Genomic DNA, 21,244 nt, shown 5'->3' with positions numbered 1-21,244 from the left:
TCGGTACACCTCCTGAGATTCAAATTCCTGCACACATTGCTCTGGGATTTGGGTGTGATGAATGATGCATCTAACTGGCCACCGGAGGCAATTAAGGCCTTCAAAACATTGAAAGCAGCTTTCTGTTCCGCCCCCATTTTGCGTCATGTTGAGTTGTTGACGTCATGTTCATCCTCGGCCTCGCCTTGCATTTCAGTGCGAGGTGCATTTTCCACAGAAAAAGGTTGTGAATCCGGGCACAACATTTGTGGCTGTTCCATTGACCTTTCACAGGTAGAAGATTGTGGGGGTGGGAATAGCTCCTCCGAATAGCCCATTGTGTCCTGAAAACTACTCATTGCATTGCTTTGCGCACACATTTTTTTGTCCTCATGCAAGGCCTGAGTTGCACCTGAAAGCGTGGCCTTCTCCTCCTGCGCCTCCTCCTGTTCCATCACATCTGCTGCTGCTGGGTTAGCGTTGACGCCCGGTCCCTGTTTATTGAACCTCTTATCTTTATTACATTTATGACTGCATGGCGGTAAAAAGCATGCTATCCGCACGCTTCTTGTCCTCATGCAAGGCCTGGGTTGTTGTGTCTCAAAAAGCATGGCCTTCTCCTCCTGCGCCTGCTCCTGTTCCATCACGTGTGCTGCTGCTGCTGGGTTACCGTTACCGGTCCCTTTTCCTGGAACCTCTTCTCTGTATTACATTTATGACTGCATGGCGACAAAAAGCATGTTACCTGTCCAAAGAAACATGACATTTTCCACATTTAAAAGACAGTTTTTCCTTTGAAACTTTACAATCAATTTTCTCAAAAACTATAAGCTCTTTTTCAAATATTTTTTTTCCTCTTGTACCCACTCCCAAGGTGCACATACCCTGCTAATTTGGGGTATGTAGCATGTAAGGAAGCTTTACAAAGCACGAAAGTTCGGGTCCCCATTGACTTCCATTATGTTCGAAGTTCGGGTCGAACACCCGAACATCGCGGCCATGTTCGGCCTGTTCGGCCCGAACCCGAACATCTAGATGTTCGCCCAACACTACTCCCCACCCACACAAACATCCTAACTTGACGCCTAACCCTAACTTCCCACCCACACAAACATCCTAACTTGACGCCTAACCCTAACTCCCCACCCACACAAACATCCTAACTTGACGCCTAACCCTAACTCCCCACCCACACAAATATCCTAACTTGACGCCTAACCCTAACTCCCCACCCACACACACATCTGTTCTTGATGCCTAACCCTAACTCCCCACCCACACACACATCTGTTCTTGACGCCTAACCCTAACTCCCCACTAGTGTTGGGCGAACACCCGGATGTTCGGGTTCGCGAACGTTCGCCGAACATGGCCGCGATGTTCGGGTGTTCGCGCCGAACTCCGAACATAATGGAAGTCAAAGGGGACACGAACTTTCGTGCTTTCTAAAGCTTCCTTACATGCTACATACCCCAAATTTGCAGGGTATGTGCACCTTGGGAGTGGGTACAAGAGGAAAAAAAATATTTGAAAAAGAGCTTATAGTTTTTGAGAAAATTGATTGTAAAGTTTCAAAGGAAAAACTGTCTTTTAAATGCGTAAAATGTCATGTTTCTTTGCACAGGTAATATGCTTTTTGTCGCCATGCAGTCATAAATGTAATACAGATGAGAGGTTCAATAAACAGGGACCGGCAACGCTAACCCAGCAGCAGCACACGTGATGGAACAGGAGGAGGCGCAGAAGGAGAAGGCCACGCTTTTTGAGACACAACAACCCATGCCTTGCATGAGGACAAAAAGCGTGCGGATATAGCAATGCTTTTTGCCGCCATGCAGTCATAAATGTAATACAGATGAGAGGTTCAATAAACAGGGACCGGAAAAGCTAACCCAGCAGCAGCACACGTGATGGAACAGGAGGAGGCGCAGGAGGAGAAGGCCACGCTTTTTGAGACGCAACCACCCAGGCCTTGCATGAGGACAAAAAGCGTGCGGATATAGCAATGCTTTTTGCCGCCATGCAGTCATAAATGTAATACAGATGAGAGGTTCAATAAACAGGGACCGGAAACGCTAACCCAGCAGCAGCAGCAGCAGCACACGTGATGTAACAGGAGCAGGCGCAGGAGGAGAAGGCCACGCTTTCTGAGACACAACAACCCAGGCCTTGAATGAGGACAAAAAGCGTGCGGATATAGCAATGCTTTTTGCCGCCATGCAGTCATAAGTGTAATACAGATGAGAGGTTCAATAAACAGGGACCGGAAACGCTAACCCAGCAGCAACACACGTGATGGAACAGGAGGAGGCGCAGGAGGAGAAGGCCACGCTTTTTGAGACTCAACAACCCAGGCCTTGCATGAGGACAAAAAGCGTACGGATATAGCAATGCTTTTTGCCGCCATGCAGTCATATGTGTAATACAGATGAGAGGTTCAATAAACAGGGACCGGAAACACTAACCCAGCAGCAGCACACGTGATGGAACAGGAGGAGGCGCAGGAGGAGAAGGCCACTCTTTTTGAGACACAACAACCGAGGCCTTGCATGAGGACAAAAAGCGTGCGGATATAGCAATGCTTTTTGCCGCCATGCAGTCATAAATGTAATACAGATGAGAGGTTCAATAAACAGGGACCGTAAACGCTAACCCAGCAGCAGCACACGTGATGGAACAGGAGGAGGCGCAGGAGGAGAAGGCCACGCTTTTTGAGACGCAACCACCCAGGCCTTGCATGAGGACAAAAAGCGTGCGGATACAGCAATGCTTTTTGCCGCCATGCAGTCATAAGTGTAATACAGATGAGAGGTTCAATAAACAGGGACCGGAAATGCTAACCCAGCAGCAGCACACGTGATGGAACAGGAGGAGGCGCAGGAGGAGAAGGCCACGCTTTTTGAGACGCAACCACCCAGGCCTTGCATGAGGACAAAAAGCGTGCGGATATAGCAATGCTTTTTGCCGCCATGCAGTCATAAGTGTAATACAGATGAGAGGTTCAATAAACAGGGACCGGAAACGCTAACCCATCACAGATGTTCATTGTTCATGTTACTTGGTTGGGGTCCTGGAGTGTTGCGTAGTCGTTTCCAATCCAGGATTGATTCATTTTAATTTGAGTCAGACGGTCTGCATTTTCTGTGGAGAGGCGGATACGCCGATCTGTGACGATGCCTCCGGCAGCACTGAAACAGCGTTCCGACATAACGTTGGCTGCCGGGCAAGCCAGCACCTCTATTGCGTACATTGCCAGTTCGTGCCAGGTGTCTAGCTTCGATACTCAATAGTTGAAGGGTGCAGATGGATTGTTCAACACAGCTATGCCATCTGACATGTAGTCCTTGACCATCTTCTCCAGGCGATCGGTGTTGGAGGTGGATGTGCACGCTTGCTGTTCTGTGGGCTGCTGCATGGGTGTCAGAAAATTTTCCCACTCCAAGGACACTGCCGATACCATTCCCTTTTGGGCACTAGCTGCAGCTTGTGTTGTTTGCTGCCCTCCTGGTCGTCCTGGGTTTGCGGAAGTCAGTCTGTTGGCGTACAACTGGCTAGAGGAAAGGGAGGATGTCAATCTCCTCTCTAAAGTCTCCACAAGGGCCTGCTGGTATTCTTCCATTTTGACCTGTCTGACTCTTTCTTCAATCAGTTTTGGAACATTGTGTTTGTACCGTGGATCCAGAAGGGTATAAACCCAGTAATTGGTGTTGTCCTGAATGCGCACAATGCGTGGGTCGCGTTCAATGCAGTCTAGCATGAATTGAGCGATGTGTGTCAGAGTCCTGCCAGAACCATCATCATCCTCTTGTGGTCGTTGTGATTGTTGTGATGCATCATAGTCGTCACCTTCTTCCTGGTCTGCTTCTGCTGACCATTCGCGCTGAATTGTGGAAGTCCAACGTGCACCGCTCTGGCCTTCGTCAGTGGTGGCATGAAATTCCTGCTCCAACTCCAGCTGTTCCTCCTCCTCTTCTTCATCATAGCTGCTGGGGCCAGCGATTCCTGAGGCGGATGGCCTGATGTTGGTACCATTACGCTGATCGTTTTCTCTTTCAGATTCCCCCTGTTGCATCATGACAGCTGTTTCCTTGATTTTCAACATTGACCTCTTCAGTAAACACAGCAGTGGTATGGTAATGCTGACTGAAGAGTTGTCACTGCTCACAAGCAACGTGGATTGCTCAAAATTTTGGAGGACTTGGCAGAGGTCCAACATGTTGGCCCAATCGGATCCACAGAAGCTTGACAGCTGTCCAGATGCGCCTCGGTACTGCGCCGTCATGTACTGGACCACTGCACTCTTCTGCTCGCAAAAGCGGGCTAGCATGTGCAGCGTAGAATTCCAGCGCGTAGGGACATCACACAGCAAGCGATGGTGGGGGAGATTGAAGCGCTCCTGCATCTTGGCGAGTGCCCCCGAAGCAGTACTGGAATTTCTACAATGTTTGGCCACTCGACGCACCTTCAACAGAAGATCGGCCACGCCTGGGTATGTCCTCAGGAACCGCTGAACTACTAGGTTCATCACGTGCGCCAGGCAAGGGATGTGTGTCAGCTTAGCCAACCTTAAAGCGCGAATGAGATTACTCCCATTATCACACACAACCATGCCCGGTTTCAGGTCCAGCGGTGCCAGCCACAAATCCGTCTGTTCCTTTATTCCCCTCCAAATTTCCTCCCCTGTGTGCTGCTTATCCCCAAGGCAGATCAGCTTCAGCAACGCTTGCTGACGCATGCCAACAGCTGTGCTGCACTGCTTCCACGATCCTACTGCTGCTGGGTTAGCGTTTCCGGATGAGGTACAGCTTTGAGATGCGTTGGAGGAGAAGGAGTCAGAGAGGTAGGTGCTGCTGTTGTTATCCAGTGGGAGGGACGGCGGTGCAGCTGTTTGCGGCGTGGGCAACACCCGCGCCGTAGCAGGTGAGGAATCGCTGCCAGGCTCCACAAGGTTCACCCAGTGCGCGGTAAGGGAGATGTATCGACCCTGGCCGAACGCACTCGTCCAGGTGTCAGTGGTGAGGTGAACCTTGCAGGCAACGGCATTCTTCAAGCTTCGGGTTATTTTACTGACCACGTGCTCATGCAACTCAGGCACTGCAGAGCGCGCAAAGTGGTAGCGGCTGGGAACCACGTAACGTGGGATGGCCACTGACATCATGCCCTTGAAGCTGTTTGTCTCCACCAATCGATATGGCAGCATTTCGCAGGCCAGAAGCTTGGCTATGCTGGCTGTTACTGCCACGGCCCGGGGGTCATTTGCTGGAAATTTCCTCTTGCGCTCAAACATCTCCGAGACAGACAACTGAACCGTAGGGCTGCACACTGAAGGGCTGTTGGTTGTTGTGTTTGATGAACACTGGGAGACCTCAAGAGCACTAGTCCGGAAAGTGACAGTGTCAGCGTCGTCTGATGTTTGTGAATGTTGTGAACCACGCAATGGCTGGGCTACTGCTGCTGCTGAGGAGGGTCTGGTGGTGAGTCTGGTGACCCCAAGGGAGGCAGTGTTGCTGGTACCCTGTCCTGGCGGCCACAGAGTGGAATGTTTGGATATCATGTGGCGGGTCATGCTGGTGGTGGAGAGGTTGTTAATATTTTTCCCCCTGCTCAGGCGGGTCTTGCACACCTTGCAAATCACCATGGTACCATCCTCAGTGCAGTCTTCAAAGAAAGGCCAGACTTTGGAGCACCTGCCTTGCTGGCGATTTCTGTTTGCGCCTCTTTTGCGTCTCACTTGAACTTCCAGGCTTGAGGTGCCTGAAATTTCGCGCCGCCTACCTTGTGGCACAAGGCGAACTCGTGCAGCAGTGGGTTCTTCAACAGACTCATCTGTGCTGCTACGACTGCGATGTTCTCTTTCACATACAAAATCTGGGTCTGTGTCCACATTGTCCATACCCTCCTCCTCTTCCATCTCCTCAAACTCGTCATATGTGATTGTGGGCCGCCGCCGTGGAGTAGAGCTCCCCAGAACAACCTCTGCGCAGCTCACTCCAACGTCATCTTCCAGATCTTCTCGGCCGACCTCCTGCAATTGCAACCCCTCCTGCCCAACTTGCTCTGGGATTTGGGTTTCCGAGTCCTCCTCGGACTCGCCTTGCATTTCAGTGCGCGATGCATTGCCTACAGTTAATGGTTGTGAATCCGGGCACAACATTTCTGGCTGTTCCATTGACCTTTCAAAGGTGGAAGTTTGTTGGGCTGGGAATAGCTCCTGCGAATACCCCATTGTGTCCTGAGGTAATTCTTCGGACTGATTATCTGGCAGTTGTGTGCGTGGTGTCGCTGCCGGTTGTGTCAGCTTTGTGCCCACTGGCTCCTTGTAACTGGCTGAGGACTCGGACCTCGTGCGTGATGCGCTGGTGCTGCTTAACCCACTGCTGGACGCTTGAGAGGTCATCCAAGTAATTATCTGGTCCTGTTCTTTTGGATTTGTGAGGGTTGTTGTCCTGGACAACATGGGCGGTATTGAGTGGGTTTTCTTGGGTGCTCCCCTGTGGCCTGTACGTGAACCGTCAGGGGAAACACCTCTTCCCTTGCCCCTCCCTCTTTCACCGGATTTCTTCCTCATTTCACTTATCCTTAAAGTACACGCTGACTGGCAGCAGTCCAGTGGCAGTACAGAAATGCTATACAGTGGTGGGTGAGCGGTGTACTACTGTTCCCAGCAGCGACACAGAGCACAATGCTATACAGTGGCGGGTGAGCGGTGTACTACTGTTCCCAGCAGACACAGAGTGGCTGTAAACACAATGCTATATAGTGCTGGGTGAGCGGTGTACACAGAATGGCAGTAAACACAATGCTATATAGTGTGGGTGAGCGGTGTACTACTGTTCCCAGCAGCGAGTCAGAGCACAATGCTATACAGTGGTGGGTGAGCGGTGTACCACTATTCCCAGCAGCGAGTCAGAGCACAATGCTATACAGTGGCGGGTGAGCGGTGTACTACTGTTCCCAGCAGACACAGAGTGGCAGTAAACACAGTGCTATATAGTGATGGGTGAGCGGTGTACACAGAGTGGCAGTAAACACAATGCTATATAGTGTGGGTGAGCGGTGTACTACTGTTCCCAGCAGCGAGTCAGAGCACAATGCTATACAGTGGCGGGTGAGCGGTGTACTACTGTTCTCAGCAGACACAGAGTGGCAGTAAACACAATGCTATATAGTGCTGGGTGAGCGGTGTACACAGAGTGGCAGTAAACACAATGCTATATAGTGTGGGTGAGCGGTGTACTACTGTTCCCAGCAGCGAGTCAGAGCACAATGCTATACAGTGGTGGGTGAGCGGTGTACCACTATTCCCAGCAGCGAGTCAGAGCACAATGCTATACAGTGGCGGGTGAGCGGTATACTACTGTTCCCAGCAGACACCGAGTGGCAGTAAACACAATGCTATATAGTGCTGGGTGAGCGGTGTACACAAAGTGGCAGTAAACACAATGCTATATAGTGTGGGTGACCGGTGTACTACTGTTCCCAGCAGCGAGTCAGAGCACAATGCTATACAGTGGTGGGTGAGCGGTGTACCACTATTCCCAGCAGCGAGTCAGAGCACAAAGCTATACAGTGGCGGGTGAGCGGTATACTACTGTTCCCAGCAGACACTGAGTGGTAGTAAACACAATGCTATATAGTGCTGGGTGAGCGGTGTACACAAAGTGGCAGTAAACACAATGCTATATAGTGTGGGTGAGCGGTGTACTACTGTTCCCAGCAGCGAGTCAGAGCACAATGCTATACAGTGGTGGGTGAGCGGTGTACCACTATTTCCAGCAGCGAGTCAGAGCACAATGCTATACAGTGGCGGGTGAGCGGTGTACTACTGTTCCCAGCAGACACAGAGTGGCAGTAAACACAATGCTATATAGTGCTGGGTGAGCGGTGTACACAAAGTGGCAGTAAACACAATGCTATATAGTGTGGGTGAGCGGTGTACTACTATTCCCAGCAGCGAGTCAGAGCACAATGCTATACAGTGGTGGGTGAGTGGTGTACCACTATTCCCAGCAGCGACACAGAGCACAATGCTATACAGTGACGGGTGAGCGGTGTACTACTGTTCCCAGCAGACACAGAGTGGCAGTAAACACAATGCTATATAGTGCTGGGTGAGCGGTGTACACAGAGTGGCAGTAAACACAATGCTATATAGTGTGGGTGAGCGGTGTACTACTGTTCCCAGCAGCGAGTCAGAGCACAATGCTATACAGTGGTGGGTGAGCGGTGTACCACTATTCCCAGCAGCGAGTCAGAGCACAATGCTATACAGTGGCGGGTGAGCGGTGTACTACTGTTCCCAGCAGACACAGAGTGGCAGTAAACACAATGCTATATAGTGCTGGGTGAGCGGTGTACACAGAGTGGCAGTAAACACAATGCTATACAGTGGTGGGTGAGCGGTGTACTACTGTTCCCAGCAGCGACACAGAGCACAATGCTATACGGTGGTGGGTGAGCGGTGTACCACTATTCCAAGCAGCGACACAGAGTGGCAGTAAACACAATGCTATACAGTGCTGGGTGAGCGGTGTACTACTGTTCCCAGCAGCGACACAATGACTGGGGGGACCCTGGCTAGCCTGGCTGGAGAGAGAACTACCCTGCCTGCCTACCCAAAGCTAAACCCACAGACAAATGGCGGAGAAATGACGTGGTTCGGGTATTTATTTACCCGAACCACGTGACCGTTCGGCCAATCAGAGCGCGTTCGGGTCCGAACCACGTGACCCGTTCGGCCAATCACAGCGCTAGCCGAACGTTCGGGGAACGTTCGGCCATGCGCTCTTAGTTCGGCCATGTGGCCGAACGGTTTGGCCGAACACCATCAGGTGTTCGGCCGAACTCGAACATCACCCGAACAGGGTGATGTTCTGCAGAACCCGAACAGTGGCGAACACTGTTCGCCCAACACTACTCCCCACCCACACACCCATCTGTTCTTGATGCCTAACCCTAACTCCCCACCCACACACCCATCTGTTCTTGACACCTAACCCTAACTCCCCACCCACACACACATCTGTTCTTGATGCCTAACCCTAACTCCCCACCCACACACACACATCTGTTCTTGACGCCTAACCCTAACTCCCCACCCACACTCACATCTGTTCTTGACACCTAACCCTAACTCCCCACCCACACACCCATCTGTTCTTGATGCCTAACCCTAACTCTCTCCCCCTCAACGCACAAACATCCTTTCTTGACGCCTATTACCTAACCCAAACCATTTCCCCCCTGCACAAACACCCTTGCAAACGTATAATTTGAACATACAAGCAATATTATATTTCAAAAACAATTACGTTGCAAGTCTCAAAATGATAACATATTTCATAAACTCTAACCTTTTAATGTTAAAAAACCAATATTTATCAGTTACCCAAATTTCTGCTTTGGGCAGAATTTTAACAATATTTGCATCAGAGCTTATGGGGCGCACAAATCATTTTTATTCCCTTGTGAGGATTGCGGATCACTTTAGCTTTGTGACAGCTGGGGGCATTGCTCTCCCCACTTACCCCGCCCACCACTTCTGCACTACTTCACCCCCCTCCTGCATAGAACAAAACATGTTGAGCGACATTGATTGAGCATGTGTACGGGTCTTAAAGGGAACCAAGCACCACTTTTCCCCCCTGGTTTCTTATAGCTATAGGAGCTGCCATGTCCCCTCCCTCCCCTTCTAGCTGCCCATTATTTATCCAGGGGAAGGTGTGAAGATAGCAACTGTGACTTCTCTAAACTCTTTGGAGCAAAGTATCCTATCTACCTATCCCCCCTGCTGATAAAAGCTTTTGTTTGCTCTCTGCTACTGTGTGCAATAACATAATTACATCAGTCCTCATCTGCCTGAAATTTCTGCAGTCAGGCATGCCTCGGAAGTAGGGTAAGAAGCCTCTGATAAACTTTAAATGTAAAAAGAAGAGGTAAATTTTTAGTTGAGATGCCCTGGGGTCTAAAAATGGTGCTTATTTCACTTTAAGGCTGCCCAGATACAGCCGTTTGGCTCACATTTGGGAGGTTAAAAGTAAAAAAAAAAAGGAGGAACCCTTCCACCTGACACAGACGGACTTACTCCTAACACTTAACAACAACACTCATGTAGAAATATTTGTCCTGGTTACAGCTTTGCTATGTTGTTTTCACCTCAGAGTGTCTTTAAACTGCTTGCTAGAGAGATTCCATTTTTTCCTTCTCCTTATTTGAAATGTGAAGTTACTAATTTCTTCCGCTGAGAAATCCCGCCAGGCCTGGAATGAAAAGACTATCAGCGGACCATTTGACTCCTGCCTCCCGTCAAGCTGTCTATATCTCCCTGCAGGGGGAGGAAATCATTGATTGGCTGACACCAACGGCATCACGGAAACCCTAAATATTTCTGATGGGCCGATCGCGGCCTATTCCAGGGCCGTACGTCTGCCCCGGCAGATGAGCCGGAGACTATTGTTTCATTTATCTGATGTATATTGACGGCCTCTCGCTATAAATAACACATCGCTTTACCGCTACGGGAATTCCCCGACCGCCGATAAAAGGACATAAAGCTGGCGGATTTATGAGGCGCCTGACTTTAATATATTCATGAAAGTTTGCGGGATCGATCTGAAATATATTCATTGTCATGTCAGGAAACATATTGTACAGGAATGATATTTACATAGAGAGGGGAGAAGGCATCATTAAAAGAGTGACTGCAGACAGGCGGCGCAACCCGGCAAAAATATTTCAGCCTCGGATAATTCAACGACTCATACAGACAACTGCGGAGGATTCGGTGCAGAAAGCAGCCAATTACAGAGTCCGACGCAACCCGGCAAAAACATCCCAATCCCAGATTATTCAACGAGTCACACAGACAACTTCAGAGCAATCCCTGGATTCCACAAAATGAAAATGTATTGGAATTTGGAAATCAGAGGGTTTTTTTTTTGTTTTTTTTCAGCGCGGATCTTCCCTTTAAAACATCTTGCATGTGTATACAGCAATCAGGGAGTGTAATTAGTGTACTGTTTCACACTGACACACCAAACTCACTGTGTAACGCACCGCAAACAGCTGTTTGTGTAGTGACGACCGTGCTGGACTGGTGTGCACCGTGGCGAGAGTGCAGGCCATGGCGGTTTTCAAGCCCAGATGGTCGCCGGGCTGTGGTAGCTCAATGATAGAACAACAGTGACTGTCCAGCTGATCGAATTTGGTCTGTCCACAATGAAGCAATGACCCTATTATCTTGGGTGTGCCCCCCAACACTTTCATTGTGATACGCAAGCCCCTTCACCGCGGCAAGGTAACGATCACGAAGGGGAATTGACATATGTACATGTGCCTTTTGTTTTGTTGTTGCAGCCACAGTGCAGCCAGAACAATTAGGCAGGCATGTACACTCACTAGAAAAATTATTATTCTTTTTGTTCAGGAATCCGCCTAGAGTCCTGGACCCTGTTGGTGGTGGCGGAGAAGGCAAGCGGCCTGCAGGCAGAGATGCTGTGTGGGGAGCGACTTAGTCTTGGGGCAGGGAGCCAGTCACATGGCGTGCAGGCAGAGATGCTGTGTGTGTGGGGACTGATTTAGTCTCCGGGCGGGCAGTAGCCCTCCGTGATCCATGCCTCATTCATTTTAATAAAGGTGAGGTACTGAACACTTTTTTGACCTAGGCGACTTATTTTCTCAGTGACAATGCCTCCAGCTGCGCTGAAGGTCCTTTCTAGGACGCTAGAGGCAGGGTATGCCAGAAGTTGGATGGCAAATTGTGACAGCTCTGGCCACAGGTCAAGCCTGCACACCCAGAAGTCCATCTCTGCTCAGACTGTCGATGATTCTTTCTCTACCATTGTTAAAGAAAGCGTAAGGCTGGGGAGTCAGGGTTCGATTCCGGTCCGGAATGGGAGCCTGAGAAACGGCTACCACCACACATCCAAGGAAGGCAGCAGGCACGGCACGCAAGTCCCGACTCGGGGAGGTAGTGACGAAAAATAACAATACAGGACACTTTCGAGGCCCTGGATGATGATGAGTACACTTGTAATCCTTTAACGGGAATCTGTTATGGAGGGCAAGTCTGCCATCCATTTAACTGTGTGGTCAACTCTCTTTGGTACTTTCTGCACCATAATGGCCCGGGGAATCAGGGTTCAATTCCGGTCCAGAGTGGGAGCCTGAGAAACGGCTACCACCACACATCCAAGGAAGGACACAATGAGCTGTCTAAGTAATGTACCTGCCCTGACCGTGCTTTGCAGACCAGGCATCTGTGGTCAGATGGACCCTTCACCCAACGCTGTGTGCCAGAGATGACACCACTTGCCTTTAACAGGAATCTGTTATGGAGGGCAAGTCTGCCATCCATTCAAGTGAAAGGTGTGCACTGACTACAATGTGCAGTCACAGATGCAGTGAAAGGTATTCAGTGATTAGTATCAATGCAATGTGCAGCTGTCACACACACAGGTACCGTGAACAGGTGCAGTGACTGGTATATAACACTGCATGCTGCTGTCACACAGGTGCAGTAAACATGAACAGGTATGCAGTGACTGGTATTACAAATGTGCAGCTGTGACACACAGAGGTACCGTGAACAGGTATGCAGTGACTGGTATTACAAATGTGCAGCTGTCACACACACAGGTACCGTGAATAGGTATGCAGTGACTGGTATTACAAATGTGCAGCTGTCAAACACAGGTGCAGTGAACAGGTAGGCACTGAATGTGCTGGGCCTTGCACAGTATAGCAATTATCAAGGGCCAGCTGCGACTACAGGGCTGTATATGCAAGTGTCAGTGAGCCACTCACAAAAAAAAAAAAAAAAAACACATCAAAAGAATACTAGCTATCAAAAGAGCTGTTTTGGGTGCTTCTTAGCAATAAGTATCAGCAAGGAGCAAGCTAACAAGCCTAACAGCCTAACTAAGCTTTCCCTAATCTGTGCAGCAGCAGCCAGCAACCTCTCTCCCTTCTATCACTAACTACACAGCACACAGAGTGAGATCATGGCTGACGCAGCTGCCTTTTATACAGGGAGGGGGGCTCCAGGAGGGAGTGTAGCCTGATTGGCTACCCCGTGTGTGCTGACTGTGATGTAGAGGGTCAAAGTTGAGCCTAATGATGTAGTATAGGGGGTGGGTCGAACTCGCATAAAATTCGTGGTTCACCGCAAACGCGAACCACTGATGTTCGCATGAATAAGTTTGCGATAGAACCATTCAGGCCATCTCTATTTCTGACATTATTGTCAGATCTGACAAGATTAGCTGCATGCTTGTTTCAGGTGTGATTCAGACACAACTGCAGCCAAATAGATCAGCAGGGCTGCCAGGCAACTGGTATTGTTTAAAGGGAACCAGAGACGAAGCACCCTCATGTATTTTACCATATATATCAGTGGGAACCTTAGAGAAAACACCTACCTTGCTTTCTGTTTCATTCTGCACTGCACAGCTTGCTTCTAATCAGCCCTGATAAAATCCCTGACTGAGCATTCAGTCTGGCTTTGCTCAGGAATATTTATAGCTCAGTCTGTGTTCTCTCATGTCTTTTCAAGCCCAAGCCTGCCCTCTGCTGGCTTTGCTCGGGAATCATTATAGCTGAGTCATTATAGCAAAGCCAGACTGAATGCTCAGCTCCCACTGATCTATATGGTAAAATACATGAGGGTGCTTCGTCTCTGGTTCACTTTAAAAGGAAATAAATATGGATGCCTCCATATCCCTCTCACATCGGGTTCACTTTAAAGGGAACAAGAGATGAACGTTTCACACAAAATAAACATATCAGTCGATAGCTTGTAAAGAATAAATGCTCTACCTGATAATTTCGCCACTCTGGTGTGCCTTTATTAGTGTTTTTTATCCATTATTGCTCCAGGAAAAATCAAATATGGCTGCCGGCTCATATCCCTTCTGCTTCCGGGTTATGAGTTGTTCTGGATGTGCTGTCTAGGCTATATGAGACTATGCTGCTATCTAGGCTATTTGAGAAAGGCTGCTGCAGCCGGTATGATGTGCAGCTGCCTGTAGGAAGTGTCTCTTATAGGAATGAAACTGCAGTCATCATCAGAATCTAGTGCACACAGAGAACACAGGGATCATATTGCAGCCACAGAGCTTCTCTCTCAGCAGGAGCAGCCCCTCCCATCATGTCATCACAGCTCTCAGTATGCAAAGCAGGAAATCTGAGCCAGGAGGTTGCAGGCTTGGGCTTGAAAAGACTCCACAGAAGAGTGACTCAGCTATAATGATTCCAGGTCAAACCTAGACTGAGCCAGTCGGGGATTCTTATCACAGCTGCTAATAGACTAATTAAGCAGATAACAATTAAACTAAAAGTAGGGTAGGTGTTTACTGTCATGTTCCCACTGATAAATGTAATAAAATATATGAGGGTGCTTTGTCTCTGGTTCTCTTTAAAGCTCTCAGCATGCAAGAAAATACTCAAAATTGAATACTTTTCCAATTACTAGGTGTTGAAAAGTTATTTTAAGATAAGATAAAAAATTACCTCCTGCAAGAAAAATCAGCGGAAAAAGTGAATTGCATATTATGGGCCTTAGTCCCATACAAGATAATATTGTGATGAATTTGGTATTTGTAGTGTGCCCAGTTTGTGAATAAGGTTTTTTTCTGCTATTGATCAAGCCTGACTCCTTTGTTCCTGGTAAAGCCCTCATTCCAATCCATTGTTCCCACCTGGGTGGTCGTTTGTAAGAGCGGAATGGCGTCGGGATGAGATGATTGATCGCTGACAATCTGGCGGTTCCTCTGCTCTGACTTTGATCTTATATTGCTGTATTTTGATGGTGAGAGTCCGCTCTTTGTTCTCAGTACTCGCACAGTTTCCAGCGGGAGGCGCGGGCGGAGGCGTCCCACCAATCAGCCAGTCGGCAATTACCGCGCCAGAGCTGGATATGAGTAACATGAACTAGCAGCCACCCCGCTGCCACCTTTTGTCAGACCTCCGTCTTACAGACTCTTCAAAGACCGTCACATCATGCTGAGCAGACGATTGGCTTTTGTGATCTGCCAGAGACGGTAGAGATCTGACTGTGAGACATTGCCGTACATCATACCGTCCAAAAAGAAAAACAAAAAAACAGCTTTCTTGATAATCCATCAAAAATAAAAATGAATATTCGAGGAATGAATGAAACGGCAATCTTGGAAGTATGATTAGAAGAGCTCTTTCATGCGACCCTGTCTGGGTTCACTTAAATAGTTATTTTAGTTAATGAGATGAACACATACCCTGTGTGCCGGAAGCCCAGAAAATTCTATGACATTGATATTTGGGCCGTGACATTAGGGAGCACATTCAGGAAACTTCTCTCTTCAATTATATCACCTGACTTATTTTTCACCTCAACGTCAACTATCAGAAGAAATCATCTACAGTTGTGCTCAAAATTATTCAACCCCCACTGAAATTGAGTGTTTTGGCCAGTTTGACATTGATTTTGATCATTTCAGTCCTCTTGTTTACAATTAAATCAAAGAGGCACTTGCAAGTCAAACAAATATAACATAATATTTATAATGAAATAACCACAAATGTATTTTTTGTGCTCACATCATTATCAGTTTTATTCAACCCCCAAGTGATATTCTTAGTACTTAGTACAACACCCTTTTCCAGTTATAACAGCTTTTACACGTGAAGCTTAGCTCAACACAAGTGTCTTGCAGCGATCTACGGGTATCTTAGCCCATTCTTCATGCGCAAAAGCCTCCAGTTCAGTCACATTCTTAGGCTTGCGCGCTGCAACTGCTTTCTTTAGGTCCCACCAGAGGTTCTCAACCGTATTTAAGTCTGGTGACTGCGATGGCCACTCCAAAATGTTCCAGCCTTTAATCTGCAACCATCCTCTAGTGGACTTGGAGGTATGCTTGGGATCATTGTCCTGTTGAAAGGTCCAACGTCTCCCAAGCCTCAGGTTTGTGATGGACCATCACATTTTCATCCAATATCTCCTGGTACTGAAGAGAATTCATGGTATCTTGCACACGCTGAAGCTTCCCTGTACCTGCAGAAGCAAAACAGCCCCAAAGCATGATTGACCCCCCGCCATGCTTCACAGTAGGCAAGGTGTTCCCTTCATAGGCCTTGTTCTTCCTCCTCCAAACATAACATTGCTCCATGGGCCCAAACAGTTCTAATTTTGTTTCATCAGTCCAGACTCCACAGAACACTATCCCAAAACTTGACCTTGGGGCCCATCTCACAAGGGTCCTAATGCAACTGCAGCTATCATGATCTTCACAATTATAACAAGTGTAGCTACAAAACACCTGATCTGAAAGTCCCCGTGTATCAGAGGAAGGGAAGGTTAGTAGGTGGAGTCCGTCCCCCCCCCCCCTTCCCCCCCTCCACACACACAATCCCAAAAAGTGGTATGAGCCGAGGCAAGCATCTGGGATTTGACTGAACTGCAGTCGTGGGTCTTGCAGCATTTTTGGAATGATTGTGCTTCCGTATAAAGTAAAGGAACGCTGTGAAATGGCGTTTGAATCTGACTTATAAGCGCACACCAGGCTCTTTTATAGAACTTCGAGCTCAACACACCACTATTTACCATAGCCGCATAATATACTGCAGGATGAACACTTGTGAAATATTGAGCAGCACCATTTATAACTATCACTGTCCATTTTACTGGCCGGCCATACGGCAGAGCGGAGAAACTGTAATCAGACATAACGGCCTAACGACCTGATCAGCCTCGCAGAATTGTGATGAGTTTCATAACGGATCTCTATCTGCGCGAAAATGAGCCGTGTGATGCGCGGACATACGTGGCGGAGGGACAATTAGAGACGGGATTAAATGTCAAAGGAAGATAATTGTTCAGACACATGACCACTCAGCGCACTAAATGGCTGGGAAATGTCACGTATTTACCAGGCAAGTTTTATATAAAGGGAAACCAGGGCCGGATTTGTACTTTCCAGTGCCCTAGGCCTGCTGTCACCAACCGAAGAAGCCCATCCAAAACATAGAACAGGTATGTAGAAAACATCCACCCAATACCATCTTTGGATGTTTGGTTGTAATTAAAGCAGACCTGAACTCAGAACTTCCTCTCTGCTTCAAAAGATCCACAACAACATAATAACCTTTACAGAAAAACATTTCTTTGTTACAGCTGATACAAATCCTGCAATAAATCTGCAGTGTGTCTACTTCCTGCTTTCATGGAAGCAGACATATTGTTAGCATCCTGTGCTTTCAAATGAACTTAGATGTTGTGGCAGTCAGGTGACACAGGGGAGAGATCAAATTACAGATTAGACACAGAGGAGGGGGAATTAGACAGGCTCCCTAAATACATACAGGGTACATTTCTCTGTTTTCCTTCTGTCCTGTGCAAGAGTTCAGCTTCACTTTAAAGCATCTGAATGACATTTATTTATATTTGCAGAAAAATCTATGCATCTCTTTTGAATGCTGAATGTACATATGGTGGTTTGCTCTAAAATATTGGCAGTATACAGGAACAAAATCTGAAGAAGGCTTATTAGCAGAAAGATTACGTTTTTTCTTTTAAAGGGACTCCGAGCAGTGCAGAAACTATGGAAAGATACATACCATTTTGAAGCTCTCTTTCTCCTCTTTCCAACGACACATAAACCGCCGCCCTACTCCTTTTAGTTTTCGATATTTTCGCGATCAAAATCGCTGCGGCCACAATTTTGATCACGAAAATAGCGAAAACTAAAAGGCGTAGGGAAGCGGTTTATATATCGTTGGAAAGAGGAGAAAGAGCTTCAAAATGGTATGCATCTTTCTATAGTTTCTGCACTGCTCGGAGTCCCTTTAAAGGGGAACTGAAGAGAGAGGTATATGGAGGCTGTCATGTTTATTTCCTTTTAGACAATACCAGTTGCCTGGCAGCCCTGCTGGTCCTCTGCCTCTAATACTATTAGCCATAGCCCCTGAACAAGCATGTAGCAGATCAGGTGTTTCAGTGCTTCAGACTTATAAGTCTGATCTGACAAGACTAGCTGCATGCTTGTTTCTGGTTTTAATCAGATACTACTGCAGAGAAATAGACCAGCAGGGCTGCCAGGCAACTGGTATTGATTAAAAGGAAATAAACATGACAGCCTCCATATACCTCTCTCTTCAGTTCCCCTTTAAGCCAATAAATGGTATCATCCTGATTAGAAACTCTCTGCTTTCGCTGATGGCTAAGATGGTACAATGCTCTACTGCTACAGGAAAGGAGAAGGATGCCAAACCATACACACAAGCATAGAGGTAGTAACAGCTCAGGTGACAGTGACAGTTTAGCAATGAAAGGAAAGCAAACAGCATTTTTATTCCTGCAGTTCTTATAGATGGTAGGAACTGAAGGACAGAAAATGAGTCAGGAAAGAGTTAACTGAGACCACTGCTGGCTAGGAAGAACCTAAATGTAGGTAGACTAGAGATAAGAAAGTGTAATTAACAACTGCTGGGGTCAGTCTGACAGCTGTAAAGTAGAAGGTGAAGAAACAAGCAGAGCTCACTGAAATTTGTGAATGCCTGTGTAATGACCAGCTCTGCTGTCTGCACAGGCAGACAGCTGTTTGACCATTTTTGTAAATCTGAGTGCGGCAGGTCCCTGGAAAAGAGACCTGTCTCCACACTGCAAGCTGCAGAGTTGCTGTTCTGGGGAGGAATTTGCATCCACTTAGCATGTGTAATAAATGGCGGAGAGTTGGGATCGCATTCGCCCTAGCGGTAGTGGCGGTGGTTCCTTCTGTATTCTGCCTTAGGGTGCTAACCAGAGCAGCGGTTGCTACTGGTAGCCCCATCTGTTTGTCTGTCTGGATCGCATTCACTCTAGCGGTAGCAGCGGTGGTTCCTTCTGTACTCTGTCTGGGAGTGTAGGCCAGAGCTGCGGTTGCTGCTGGCTACTCCTTCTCTCTGTCTTGTCTGGTACGAATGCTTGCTGTAGGCTTGGTGTGGTAACCGTTTAGCAAGCGCTCGCATTCTCTATTTTCGTGTTTGTGTTACATTAGTTAGTTAGGGTGGCACACTTATCACTGGGCGCCTAACGCGCGGTGATCGTGTCTTTAACACGTTCGCTGTTGCGAATGAGTGCGGAGTTCGCATTTAGCTAGCGTTTGTTATTTTCTTTGATGTTCTGATCATTGTTATTTGCTATGTCTTTCTTGCTACACTTGTGCTCTGTCTGATTCGGTCTTGTGTCACTATTGGCAATTGCCACTCTTGCGATTGCGTTCCCACTTCGTTTCCGCTGGTGTGTGTTCACCGTTGCTGGGTGGCTACTAGATTGGTGGACACACATACATTCTGTTTCTGTGCTCTCTCTCTCTCCAAGGGCTATCTTGCCCTAAATTGCTTCGACTCGTGCAACTCCCATCTGGCATCTGTGGCAGTGCAGAGGCTGTGTTCCTCTGCACTCCACAGCTCCATCTGCCGGTGGGAATTTCCCTCTACAGGTGCATAGCACCATAGCTGGGTTCTGTTAAATTACACGCTTGTGGAGGATTTCCGTAGTGTCAGCGCACATCTTGTGCGCTGACCACAGAAATAATTCCACAATCATTACAGCCTGCATTAAAACTCAGTGGAACTTAGTTCTATCTGTTTTGTAATGTAAATCCCTGGTATTTCTCACATCAACTTGTATGTCCATCATACAGAGGAATGGATCAGAATGGGCAGAAGATGCTGATTGTCATAACACACCAGGAATTGTGTGAGAGAGAGAAGCAGGGATTGGGGAACTCTGGAATTCAGCTATTAGTGCAGAGCAGGGCGCTGGCTGGCTGCTCAGCGGGACCAGAAGAGGTGATTTACTTTGACATATGACCTCTTCTCTCTCCAAGTCCTGCCACCCTCCTGATCTTATCTGATTTTATCGCCCTAGGCCATGGCCTTTGTGACCTTCCCAGAAATCCGGCCCTGAGGGAAACCATTTTTTGACTATGGCTGTCATACAAATAAAATGTACATGTCCTAGACTAAGTGCATTATGATTTGTTTTAAAACTTCATAAGTAGCTCGCTTCTCGGCCTTTTGGCTAAGATCAAGTGTAGTATCTGTTCTTATCAGTCTCAGGGAGGCATGTTACTGGGAACCCCGGCCTGGTCACCCGGGGGAAGGATGCCTTGAACGAGTCGATGGAGGGGAAATGGGAACCTCTGATCCTCTAGTAAACATGTCTGTCCTGGTTTCAGCAACTCCCCAGAGGCTGACTGAATGGATCTATACCATGATCAAAGCTGAAGGGCTGAGGGCTTTGCTTAGGCGTACTGCCCCTGGAAGCGGCGCTCCAGGGGTACCTGAAAAAACCTGGGATGTGGCAGATCCCAGGCGGGAGTAGGGTGCTTTGGTCTGTACTGCCCAAATGCATGGCCGACTAACGCAGCTCCCCGGCCTTTTGGCTAGGGAGAGTGCGAAATTTTTATAACTCCGGCCGCAAGGTCGGGGCCAACTTGCTGGCACCGGGGACTTGTCCCCTGGGAACTTCAGTCCCCGCCCCCGGCTCCCTTTCTGGGGAGCGATGGACCATGTGGGAGGGCCCTGTGGGTAACCACAGGGCACGTCGGGGTCCTCCAATCCTTCGGAGGACCCCATGTACCCCCTGCGCCGATCGCAAAGGGGGAAGGTTTCCTTCGGGGAACACCGGAAAGGGCCCGTCTTTTGTGGGGCCTGGGGCTGCTCATGCACGTTTTTGAGGGGTGTTTATGCACTTCCTCTTTTTCCGTGCATGGGCATAAAGCCTTGCTTACTCCGGGCTTCTGTTGTGCGCAGCAGGAACCAAGAAAGCTAAAAATAAAAAATAAATAAAAAAAGCTGTCTCTTACAGCAGGAATTATGATCATCCAACAGCAGGGCTGCACAAAGGATTCTAAAGTGCGGGTGCTCAAATTTAAAAAAAAATTGGCCCTGGGCCAAAAACTTTCACCACTCAAGGGCCACTTTCTCAAACTGCCCCTTTCAAGTCAATCAAAGCGACAATAAGGCTGTAGGTGAAAGGAGTATTTAGAGAAGGATGTGAACCCCCCCCCCTGCCGGCCAAGATAGCAGCACCCCTCCCCCCACTACCCAAAAAAACCCTGTACCCCCTTCCGTGAGGTGTGGCCTCTTACCACGTCTCCCCCAATACACAGTACACAGTACCAGACCAGGTATTAAAGTCAGGGAGGGCACCTCCCACCCCTGCACCATCCCCCTGCACCTCTCCGCCGGCCGCTAGATATACACACAACACGCAGTCACTCACATTGACAGGGCAAGCGCTGGGAAT

The 21,244-nt window shown here is 48.3% G+C and overlaps 1 pseudogene; it reads left to right on the top strand.

The window, feature by feature from the left end:
- Nucleotides 1-19,994: 19,994 nt before the first annotated feature.
- On the top strand, nt 19,995-20,137 carry LOC137520045 (U2 spliceosomal RNA; annotated as a pseudogene).
- The last annotated feature ends 1,107 nt before the right edge of the window (nt 20,138-21,244 follow it).

Source organism: Hyperolius riggenbachi, chromosome 5, assembly GCF_040937935.1.
Source record: "Hyperolius riggenbachi isolate aHypRig1 chromosome 5, aHypRig1.pri, whole genome shotgun sequence".
Classification (NCBI taxonomy): Eukaryota; Metazoa; Chordata; class Amphibia; order Anura; family Hyperoliidae; genus Hyperolius; species Hyperolius riggenbachi.
The sequence above is the reverse complement of the archived record's forward strand: the minus strand, read 5'-3'. Positions and strand labels throughout refer to the sequence as shown.